A 12,938-nucleotide genomic window follows, 5' to 3' on the forward strand; every position below is an offset into this window, starting at 1 on the left:
CATGATGTTCTAAACCTGTAAATTCCTTCTAGCCTGAACAATATTTTTATTATTATTATTTTTAAGCATGTAGACTAAACGCAATCCATACATCTCAAAGCTGCCCCAGCATTTTCCCTTGCATTGGGAAAACATGGTCTTTTGCATTGTTTATAGCCCGCCTTTGCTTTGGATGGCTGACTTTGCAGGACCTCTTTTGCTTTGGGTGACACAAGAGAGGCAGTAAGAAGGTCATGGCACCCCCAGTTTGCTGTGCTTTTTTCTCAGTGATTGAAGAGCACCACACATAAACTCTGCTGGGACAGCTAGTCTCTAAGAGAACAAATTCCAATTTTGTACTGAGTGGCACAAATCCAGAGTCACTTTACTGAAATCAGCAGAGTTATTTTGGATCAGGACTGAAAAGAACCTAGCCTAAGGTCAGAATCTGAGTTAATAATCCTCAGAAGCTGCAGAGACTAGATGGCACTTATTTAGAAAGCCAAGAAATTTCTGAAGGAATTCAGACTTGAGCTGCCTGACCTGACATAGCTGAAAGCTGTTCTTTTTCTCTAGCTCCTCTATGGCAAAAGACTTACAGATTCTCTGCTTATCAGCAAGGACATTGATCAGTACACTATCTCTCTCCAAGGACTCTATAAGGACTTTCACAGGGTCCCTGGGATCATATCTTTTTCTGGCTACAGAAGTGGGACTGGTACAGGACACTTTGAGTGCCGTGAGCAGTTTTGGGCATCACAATATAAAAAAGACATCAAGCTTCAACATCCTCATAAAGGAAAGTGGAGGGGCAGGAACCGATCTTTTCACTCTCATGCCCAATGACAGGACTAAAGGAAACAGGATAAAGCTTAGTCAGGAGAGGCTTAGGTTGGATATGAGGAAAAAGATTTTCACCCAGAGAGTGGCTGGGCACTGGAACAGGCTCCCCAGGGAAGTGTTCACAGCACCAAGCCTGACAGAGCTTGAGCAGTGTTTGGGCAATGCTCTCGGGCACATGGGGTGACTCTTGGGGTGTGCTGCACAGGGTCAGGAGTCGGACTTGACAATCCTGATGGGTCCCTTCCAACTCAGCATACTCTATGATTCTATGATTTTATGTTCACTGATGAATATCACAGAGGAAGGGACTGAATATGGATGAATGAATAAACAGAAATGGAAGGGAAAGCACAGGAGAGAAACCAGGCCCTTCCACAATGCTTTCAAATGGCTCTATTTGACATAAATGTAATGCCTCTTCCCCTCAAATTCCACCTCTGAAAAAGCAACAAACAGTGGAGGGAAGGATTTTCAATTCCGCAATAATGTTCATGATATACGTTAATAAAAAGCCATCAGCTGAGTTTTATCTTGACATTATTGTTCCTTGCCTGGTCTTGCTCTCTTTTTTAGGAAGGCCTCTGCAGTGTTTGGGAAACTTCTAGGTCTTAGCCCAGCTCTGTAGCTAGAAAACCTTACACAGTGATATTAACTGAAGAAAACCTAACTTGGCTTCAAACTCTGTCCTTTCTCCTCACAGTGAATGGTCCCAAACTGCTTAAGAAAGTAGGAAGTTAGTAATTAGAAATCTGTCATATTTATGTATATGCATTACATTTATACAGTTACATACACCCCCACACAATACACTCAGTAACATTTGCTTGGAAGTTAAACTGCAGAACTCTGATTTGATCTTGACAACATCAGTTCAAGAACATCTCCTCCAGCACCAATCACTCTGCCCTTTAAGTTTAGCCCTAAGATTTCAGAAATCCTACATCAGTCTTCCGCTCCAACACAATTTTACCAGATCACCTCAGAATAACAGTTTAATATACAAGGATCTGTCTTCTCATCTGTGATGCTTATTCTGAAACTCCTGGGAGGTTTGTGAGCATGCTGAATGTGCAAGAGTCAGTTTTTGTGCTGGTACAAAGGGGGCCGCAGGTGATATTTGGCTAAGGTCATACCTCGTCTGGAAACTTCCAAACAGGGTGAGATTAGCTAAATTATGAGTTCAGGACTGGATGGCAAAGATGTTTCCTTCTTGTGGTGCGTTACACATCCTTCAAAGCTCACTCCTATGTTTTACTCAGCTGTTCTCAGACTTTTCTGAAAAATTCATGAAGTGGAAAGTGACACAGCAAACCTGGTTGAATGACTTCCTTTAAAGGCCCTTTAAAAACTCTACTACTTATTACAAACATTCAGCAAGACAAGATTGCCAAAACTTTTTTTAAAGCTTTTTGTTTCCTCTCTTCATTACCAGGATCACTTTTTTCTTGCCTATTCTGAACCTCTCTGGTTCAGGAAATCCTGGGCTAGAATCTTACGGGAAGGAAAAATCCAGCTTCTTTGGATGCAGCGGGGACAGACAGTTTTCTCAGCAGGTACCTGCTTGGTTCCAAAGTAAAAAAAAGTATTTTAGATGTTCTTAAAATAAAATGCTTTGAATGACCAGAAACTAACCCTTAAAACATTTTCCAAAAATTATTAAAAACATATAATTGGTAAGGATTTATTTTTTAGAAATAATGCTCACCTTTTAATTCAAATTTTCAGTTTAAGACTAACCAAAACCCTTCATTTAAGTAAAACCCATTCTTTCTCCTATTCATGTGTTGAAATTTGGTTCAGGTTCTTAAATTACCCCTATTTAGGTAAATTAAATTTTTTTTTATTGTCTGATAATACTCTTAATGGCTTAATAAAAAAAGTACTTAAGAAAGACTTGAATGGAAACAGTCTTCATTTGCACCTAGGTATAAGGTCTTTACATTTTGGCCCAGAGATTCAAAACAAAATGCTTGCAGCTTGATTTCTAGATTTGTATCAAGCACAACTGGCACATGTATCAGTACATCTTGTATCTTTATATATCAGGCCAACTTTGTAGGCGTTCAAATAAGAACATTAACGTGTATTTGAGGCACGTATCTTAGAAACCTGTCTGCATTACTGCACTCAAAAACAATTCTCTAGAGTTTACGTAAAAACAAAAAGTTTTCTCTTCCATACCCATTAGGAGAAAAAAATCAAAAAACATCAAAGACATTAAAGCAGAGGGGTGATTTGTGTCAATTTTGGAGGGTCCAACAGGTAAAGAGTGAATTCCAACCCAGAGATCTGATATCCATCCTATTTCAAAGGTGAAGATATAATTCACCGAGTTTTGCTTTAAAAACATTATTTATTTTTAATAAAAAACATTCACTCACTGGCCTGTTAGCTTGGCAGCCACTGCTTAATGCTGTCAACTGGAACATGTGAGTTTGTGAATAAACTCAAGTTCCCAGGACCTAGGCTGGCAGAGGCTAAGTGCTTTTTGGAGATGCTGCGTTTGAGTCCCTGGAGGAAGGAAAATGGCTTTAAAGCTCTTTAGGGATAAGAGATTCATGGGGTCTTGTTACAGTCAGCTCCCTTATGTCTCATTTGTGTGTGCCTTCTTGGCTGGGCAAAACAGTAGGAGTTGATGAGACCATGAAGGGAAACAAGGGCAAGGAATTAGGGGTTTTTTTGGACAGCAGAGATTGGGGTCTAGATGCTGGGCTTTTTATGCCAGACTATGAAAGAGAAAGAATAGTTCCTAAAAGAGGGAAATTATTCAGGGCTACAAATAACTCTGGGATGACTGGCATCTTAACCCCGTGGGTGCTGTCATAATTGGAAACATTTCTCTGAACTGTGGGTCTTTGTCTGAGAACACAGGTAGTGGAAAGTTATTCTGTCATATTGTGTCATTAACATTCATGACACAGATTTTAAGAAATTCAGCATTTTGAATGTTACTTTGTGTTGTGTGGCTCCCATCCCTTAGAATCCCAATCAAGATTCACTACCTCGTTAATTTAGGGACTCCCTGGAGTCACTGGGTGGAAAGTGATTGGCTCCAATTGAGCACAGGACTAATGTGAAACATTGCATTCAATTCAACCACATTGCATTGAACAACTTTTCAGTAAGCTGTGAATTTCTTGCTGGATGCTTCTCCTGAATGAGACTTTGGTCCAACCACAAGAAACTCTCTGAAAAGAGAGGCTCTCTCTGCCTTTTTCTAGGTCATCCAGCTAATTGCATTGATTTTTAGTTGTAGCCCTGTCTGTAAAGAAGCAGCAAAGACAGGCATTGTATTTTGCCAGGATGATTTCCCAGTCTCTCTTTCGGGAGAGCCATCTGGATTCCAGTTCATATTCACAGTGCCATTTTCCTGGGCACCTACCTATTACTTCTGTTGGGTTTCTGTGGCAGTGAAAATTTCTGGCATGACTCTCATAATGTTAACATTAAACCCATCAGTTGTACTTGAGGCAACCCACACATCTTCCTTTCTGATGCTAATTTGGTTTCCTCCCTGGAAGTCTAAAATATCAAAGCTAATCCTTTGCAGCATTTCTTTAGAACAGCCATTCTAAAATGGGGCTGGACACCATTTCTTTCCAACTTCTAGTGCTGATGTTCCAAGTCACTCATTATCTCTCTTCCTCCCCCCCACTCAGTGGACAAATGGAGTCTTTATAAGAGAAGAAAAGAATCCAAATATACTTTGGTGCCAACTATAAAAATTAAAATCAATCCATCCAGACATTTCCCTTCCTCTCACATTGAAAGCCTCCCTTCTGCAAAGATCTGTTCTTGTGCTCACTGTTTCTATGCCTGTAACCCACAATTACAGCCTCTGTGCTCAGACTGCTCAAGAGAGGTGAAACCAGAAAGGACATCTTGCCTGAAATTCAGTAGCACTGAGGTCAGTGGCTTTAGGCCTTAACGGAACATCTCAAAACCATTTTGGCCATTTAATGGCAGGAGCTGAGTTTCTGAGGTGGGTGAGAGAAGTAAAACACTTTCCTATGAAAGTCAACCTCTGAGGCAGGAGGCAGGAGACAGGCTGAATGGTTTGCAGCATTGTGCTGTGGGATTTGGTTGGGTTACCCGGAAGAAACTGCCCTCAAAACTGGCCTGATGAATCCTGCAGAAAGATTTCACCACTAACACTTTGCAGAATTACATCTACCAATTATTGGCTGGTATTTCCTAGCAGAAGTAATTTGTACTTGTTTTTTTCCCTTTTTTAAAAAAGGAAAAACCACCACCAGCCTTTCCAAGGGAACATCAGAGTGCTAAACCAATAAAGCATTTTCTTTCCTTCAGGGGAAAAAGCATCCTTCTATTTCATATAGATTTTACATGCATTGTAACACCCTTTGAACTTTTCCAGGCTTAGATTACAGTGCCTCCAGTCCTGGCATTAAAGCTGATTTACACCCCATAGTAAAGTACAACACTGTCAGATTAAGAGCATTGTAGGCCTTGGCTTCATGGAGGTTAATGGAGTGCATCCCGTTAATGTCAGCTCAAGGATGGCTCAAGGGAAAATGGAATAATATTAAAACAAAGAAAATTACAGGAAAACTGACACTTGGTAGTTTTGTGAGGCTTATTCTTGGGACAAACATCAGAATGTGCCCTTTGCCATATATGTTATGCATTCCTTTTACTTTTTCTGAGATGACTAATTCTATATTCTGACATACAAGGAGATTAAGCCTCCATGTAAATGTTCCATTCAAATACTCACTCAAATACTCATTGCAGTACTGGAGGCTCACTGAGAACTTATTATAGTCAATAAGATGACTTTATGAGAAAGGTTATGTCACAGACACTTCAGTTCATCATCACATTTAGTATTTGCTTCTCATGTAAACAAGACCATGCCCCTGTCTCCTGACTTCTGCACCACCTTTTATATTTCTTTACCTCAGAATAAAGCCTGAGAGCCTCTGCTGCCCAAAAACCGAGTCTTTATTAATCTTTTAGTCATCTTAGTCTCTTAGTCATCCTATTATATGTGCAGTCACCTTACAACTGAAGAAATTGTGTCACTGGAGGGTGACATCTCCAGATATGATGAAAATTTCCATTTGAGTTGTTGAGGAAGAAGTAGAAGGAGAAGATATTGTGACCACATGACCTGTTCTTTGAACATGGCCTTTCCATGGAAGTAGTTTGCCTGTTCCCACTGCCAGGCAGTAGACATATTACAGTCCTCAGACAAGACCTACATATTCTCTAAAACGTTGATTCTAAAGTGTAAAAGACAGGACAGCTTTCTCCCTGTTTATGTCATGCCCTATCCCTCATTTCTTCCTCTCCCTGTCCCTTTAGCTTTGATGTCACTCTCCAGTGATACCATTTCTTGAATTGTGAGATAACTGATGGGAAGGCTGAGAATGCCCATTTTGATCAAAATTTCCAAATTCACTGAGCAGTCTAAAAGTCAGCAAACCTGGCTTTTCTCTTCCTCCTCTGATTCCCTAAGAGTTGTCATAAGAAATTACCAGGTTATTAAGATATTTTTCAGTAGCTGTCTTTTGGCACTTTTGCTACTTAAATGAGCTTGAAAGTAGAGTGTAGGTAGTAGATGCATCTATCTGTTCTTCTATCTCTTCTTCCAGTACTCTTTTCTTTTTTATTATTATTGGGCAAACTTGTAAATGACAAGTTCATATCAGTGTTAAAACTCAGCTGATTTTAGTTCACCTGTGCTATAGCCTCTGCTTTTATCTCTAAAGTTCTTGTGATAATTCAAAAAATTGTGATAACCTTGCTATCCAGTGGGACTAAAGTCTGCCTCAGGTTGGCTTCTCCCTATTATTTCGGCAGCAAGGACACTGAATGGATGATCTGGGCATTGGCAGGGGCTGGTCCTTAAGCACAGATTACATTCTTTTGACATATCTAAGGAGTAGCGTTATGAGCAGGAAGATTGCAAAATTAAGGTGTAAGGAAGGAGAATTTGATGCATTTCCCACAAAGCTTCAGCAGATTGTGGGAGTCAGATTGATCTGAATGCATCCAAGTGATTGTTTATTTTCCAGAACAGTCCTTCTACTTTTCGCTTTTTAGAGAGCAAGTTGGATTTATCTGGAGTCTCTCTTTCTCTTGTGGATGACTCATGCACATGTATTTTTATGCATACACTTTGGTATTTATCAGCAATTTCCCTTTGATTCAGTCCTTTTCTCTTTGCTCCTCATTAAATGTTCCTGCCAATGACTTTGTATTCAGTCCTGTGCTTATCCAAACCTGCAAGTTTTGGCATTCTTTTACCTGTTGAAAGGATGAAACCTGTTGAAAGGATGAAACTAGTTTCAGGCTGGAAACTAGTAAATTTAGAAAGAACCTAACAAAGAGTGAGTTTAAAATTAATCATGTGGCCAAGCTGCCCAATCAGAACAGATAGAAATCCCAGCAACAAATTGCCCATGAACAGAGAAGGGAAAAGGACTATTTATTTCAATGACTTCACAGCTGGACTCACACAATATATACATTTGAAAGCAAAAAACGAAATGCAAGTCATCCAAGAAAGAACCTGCTATGAATCATTGACAAAGAAATGTATTTGCAACAAGGACTCTCAAATAGCAAAATTCTTGCATGAAGCAGCATGTTTCAGGTTCAAGTCTTATATGGGACCAAAGCTTCTGAATGGACCCTTAATATAAACATGCAAAAAAAAAACAAAAAAACCCAAAAAAAACCCTGCCATACCTTCAGCTGTTTTATATTTTTTTTGGGCAAGACATGGGTATTAAATTCCTCCTTTCCCTAATTTGTCTGGTGACTTTTTTGGAATGTTGATGGTTTTGGAAAATTGATGTCCTTTTTAAGTCCTGGGGAATGTCTGGGCAAAAGTGACCAATACTGTACAAGCAGTGCAAGAAGAATGACTAAAATCCTGTACATAGCTCTGAACACATAATCTAGGCTAAGTCACAGACCTGGCTTGCCAAATGGGCATGAATGAAAACCAACTTCTCTTCCTGCTGGCAGCAAACTTGGAGGAAAGATGATCTGTTTAAGTCTAGTCTCTTTCCTTGAGCAGTCCCTTGTTCAAAATTAAAATTAAAATAATACCGGCATGCCAATATGTTTACTGAAAAGCCCTGCATGGTGTAAGCACAGTGCAGTCTAGGTCACTCTGCCAGAGAGTCTGCAAGGAAAGTCACAGCAATTTTCCAACACCATATACTGCATGCTCCTCCTAGTGTCTCTGGCCCTATGGGCCCAACAATTAGATTTCAACCAAACACATTTCTCCCATGAAAGCAAACTGTAGAGCAAATCAAAACCAGTTTCTCCTTGGCTGGTGCAACATAGTTCATCTTGGAAGAAAGATGGGATAGAGGTTGAGTCATTTTAGGTCCATTTCTAAAATCTGATGGTCTGTGAAGCACAGTGTGCTTTTTTTTTTCTGCATTGGGAATTTTTTTCTCTGGCAGCTTGGAAGACTTTTCTGGGAATGAGAGGGCACTGGGGTGAAATGTCACAGCTTCAAGGACAAGTTACCCAGGCTTTCTTTGCTAGAGTGATATATTTGCATGTCTATGGAATATTTGCCACACTCCTCCATGAGGCATTGAAGACAGTTTTCAAATGCAAAAGTAAATCTTTATCCTTTTACATACCCCGTTTAATTTATTCCATCAGCACTGGCTACATAAAGATATAAATCTTCCCATGGAACCATACAAAACAACCAGCATCAATTTCTAATTTCAGATGGTTGAGCTGCAACTGCCAGGTCGCCAGAAGTTTATGCACTTTATCTTTTCCTTAGGTTTCATATAATAAAGTGAATAATTGAGGTAATCAGTTTGGAACAAAAAAAAAAACAAAAAAAACACCAAAACCAAAAACCCCCAATAATAATAAAAAAAAGCAGCTGCACCTGTTTTACTCATAGCAGAATTTGGAGAGTAGAATCTACAGGTTAGAGACTACAACATCCTGGTTGGTAAGAGGCCTTGCTATCATGGGGAATGCAAACATGTTGAGTGTGCAACCATCTCTCAAGAGCTGCAAGGTCACTTGTCACTGCAGATCTGCAGAAAGCCTCTCTTATGAGGTTTCAGCTCCACCGACTGGGGACTGTGACAGGAAATCATAGGAAGAATCAAGTGTGATCCTTTCTGGTCCCAGCCTTCTAAATTGGAATAGAGCTATTTTCAGCTACTACAAACATTTGCTTTACCAGAGAGTAAGATTTGAGGAATTTAGGATGTTTAAGAGAAGAAATATTTCAAAAATAAGCATATTAACAAAAGCGCTCTTGAAGTAGTCTGGATTACCCTCTTCCCTCTCCTGTTTCAAGTCTTCTTATAAGAAAACACACCAGAGGGAACAAGCCTGTATTGGGAGTGGCTTCCTTATGGTTTTCAGACAGTGGCTGTGGGTAGCCAGTAGCTTGAAAGAGGAGCCCATGGATAACATGCTGAGGAAGTAACCCGGGATGGATGTGAGAGCAATTCAGGGAGTCCTCCTCCATGCTGCCTGGCAAACTTGACAAGCTGGAGCCAACCCTACAGTAGACTTGGGTCTTCAAGTACTCCAGGTAAGTTCATACTAGTAAGGGAAAAGGCAGGACTGGGGGGTCAGCATGAACCTCATGCATCAGCCAAATCCCACTACCTTTGGGTGTACACTGCTATCTGCCATGGGAATTGAAGGAGCAACTGGCAGAGGTAGTATGTTGTTATTGTACAAGAACAGATGGTAAAAGGGAGATGTGATACATACATATCTCTGATAGCCAGGAAAAATATATGGAAATTCAAAATCCTGGCTCCTTTTCCTGATTCTGGGAGGAAATGTGGCTTAAGCCAGTACACTCAGCACAATCAATCACTTAGATTTAGTGTGCAATATTTCTAAAAGGCATATTATCTTAAAAGGGATTCTAACTTTGTACACATCTTTCAGAAAACCTTTCTAAAATCTTATTTTTTAAATGTGTAAATGGTTCTATCTGTCTCCACAGGCAATGATATTGGGCTGAATTAAATGGAAAACTGAAAAAAATGAAGAGTTGAGACTAACAACCATGACCTTCCATGAGGTTGGCAGCTCATTGCTCTTTTCTATAGCTCAAAGAGCAAATAGTGCTGTGACCACCTATACTGCTGGGGTTTTTTGTGGTTATGCCCTTCTGTTTAGGATTTAAACTCATCTGCTTGCCATGTAAAAAGTTTATAGTACAGACTGGCACTTTTCAGAAGTGCAGAGATTTTGATGTCTGGACCACATTCACATTGCCATGCCCATGGGCTTAAACCCAATATAACAGCACGTCCTTCTTTCCCAGTTCATTCCCTCTCAGGTTTCCTCCTGAAAGCCTTAAGATTTTACACTGTTTCAAGAAAAACAGTTAGGGAAAAAATGTCTGGTTTAGCAGAGTAATTCATTTTCCTCCATCTCCTTTTTCAGAAATGGCCAGACTGTTAAAACATTAATTACCAAAAAAAAAAAAAAAACCCACCCAAAAAAATCCCCCTTACTAAAAAAAAAAAAAAATGCCAGCCTGAGGCAGAGCATGAACATGGAAAGTTTCAGTCCAAATAATTAAATTTTGACAAAGCTATAAATTCATGAAGAGAACTTCAACTGGAGACCGTTAAGAAAATTTTAATTCCCATAATGTTATTCTCAATGTTAATTACATAATGCATTAATGAACGGGTAGGGGTTGTTATTCACAGAGGTGGATTTGGCTTACTGCCCCTTAGGAATTCACTCTCTCATAGCAGCTGCTGAGCTGCTGGAAGAAATGTTATCTGCTGGGCAGACACTGCTCTGTTGTTTGGAGCTGCCAGAGAGGAGTAAGATCCCATGTAAGGTTATGAACCCCTTTTCACCTTGTGTTATGCATCATCAATCTTTAAACATGATGTTCCCATTCACATTCAAGCAAATACCACACTGCCATAAAAGTCTCTTTAAAAAGTATAATAAAATCATGAAACCAGTTACAGAAGTAGTGAACAGAGAAGACGTTTCATTGCAATAAGTTCAAATGAGAGATAATGATCTAAATATCTCCACATTTTAGGAAAATGTGCACCTGGAATCTACCCAGAACTTTCACAATGGTCTGAACCAGCTCCTTCAGACTCCGGGAAAGTTCAGACCCACATTCCCACTCTCTGGCTCGGAACCATCTCAGCTTTGATCTTGTGTGTATTTCATCATGTTGCACACCGCTGCTCTCCTATTGTGGCTTAAGTCAATTGCATCATTTAAGAAAAGTGCTACAGAAGGTGTGGGGAAAAAAAGATATGTGGGACCATTTTTGTTCCCTGCTCACCACACACACACACACACACACACACACACAGGGTAACAAAAAAAAAAAAAAATTAAAGAAAATAAAAGAAAGAGAGAGAAGGAGGAGATGGCACATGATACCATGTGAGTCGTTTTCTCTCAGATGTGTTACTGCAAGGATGAAATGCTGCCATCATAAGTTTTATTAACTCTCAGTAAGAAATTATGGGCCTGAAGAGGAGATTTCCCCATGAAATTTTGTGGTTTAGTGTTATGAAGGAAGTAAGACCCTATGAGTTCTAATGGTCACTCAGAGCTTTAAAGACATTTCAGCATTGCCACAGGACATGCTTGCAGGAGTTTCACTGAGCAGGCAACTACAATTAATGTCCCAGCAGATGGATACTTTCCATTGGCATCACAGTTGCTTGGGCACAAATCAAGACTGGGCTCCTGGGTCCTGCCTCAGACTGGAACCCGTCTGAGTCTGTGATGATGTTTCCAACAACATATTTGTTTGGTTCTCTCCATGAGCTCAGCCTGAATCCTACTGATTTGGAAAAATGAGACAGAGCAAGTGGCCCAGCTTGGGAGTGTTTTCTAAGGGCTGATATGACACATAGAAACAGGAGTTTACTTGCCTGGAGGAGCACTGGCACTATAAGGGATCTTTGAGCAAATTTGCCTTCTGTCTGTTCAGGGCACTAAGATTATGTTCTACAAGGCTCTAGTCAAAGCCTCTAAATTGCCCAGTTAACCTGGGCTTAATCCTACTACAGAAAAGAAAAAAACCCTCTTGAATATATTACATTCTTTAACTCAATTATTTTACCCAAAAAATGGCTTTTAGTTCCAGTTTCCCAGTTTACAATGTAAACTAAGAAATGTTCTGTGTCATTGTTTTCAACAGACACCAGAGGAGATGGAATCTTCACTGGTAAGCACTGAACAAATGAAAGGGCCTTATCTGCCCCACACCTCTGCCCCTGCAAATGCTCACTGATCTCTAAGGAGCTGGTGGAGCTATGAAGGGAAGTGCCACAGAGAACAGGAAACCTCCTCCTCCTTGCTTCATTCACCTTAATCCCATCACAGAGCAGTAACTGAAGGCAGTACACTCCCTGCATTGGGATTTCTAAGGAATGTAGCCCTACATCCATAGTATAACCTGGCTCTAACGACTCCTTGGTAAAAAGCAACTGGAGTTTCTTACTGGTAAACAGTATTAATCACCATTTCCCATCGGTGCAGCCTATTATGAAGCGATTACAGACTGTTTACAAGGAGGGAGGGAGGGAGAGTGTCATGGGGGTAGTATTTGCTTTGGCAACCATTCATTTCCCAAAATCCCTGGGAACCATATTCCCACTTTAATTACATGGAAATCTCTGAGGTCAAAGGACTGAGACAAAGTATAATTTCTTTCTCACTTTCTTCTGCCACAATCTCCTTTCTCTGCCTCTGTCAGCCAGTGGCAGAAAGTGACTCTGTCTGCAAATGTCTTTAACCTTCTGTCAGAAGTTGGTTGCTGTTTACTGATGGCACCCTGTGGCCCATGAGGAGACTTGGGAATTTGGATGAGCTTTTGGTTTATTCAAGTCCATTTAAGTCTCCTGGTTTTGAGCACAATCTTGTGTTACTGCTGTCACTTCTCTATTCCTCAATGCAAACACTGTCAGGCAGTTTCTTTGTAGAATAAAATGCCTACAAACAATGCAGGTAGGTTGTGTCATGCCTGGCGAAGTTCCAACAGCTAACCCAAGGCCTACTCAAATTTCAGGAACTTTTCTTAAATAAAATTAACTTTTGCGGAGGTGGACTTTTATCACTGAGCCTAAAGTATAGGG

Source organism: Anomalospiza imberbis, chromosome 7 (assembly GCF_031753505.1).
Source record: "Anomalospiza imberbis isolate Cuckoo-Finch-1a 21T00152 chromosome 7, ASM3175350v1, whole genome shotgun sequence".
Classification (NCBI taxonomy): domain Eukaryota; kingdom Metazoa; phylum Chordata; class Aves; order Passeriformes; family Viduidae; genus Anomalospiza; species Anomalospiza imberbis.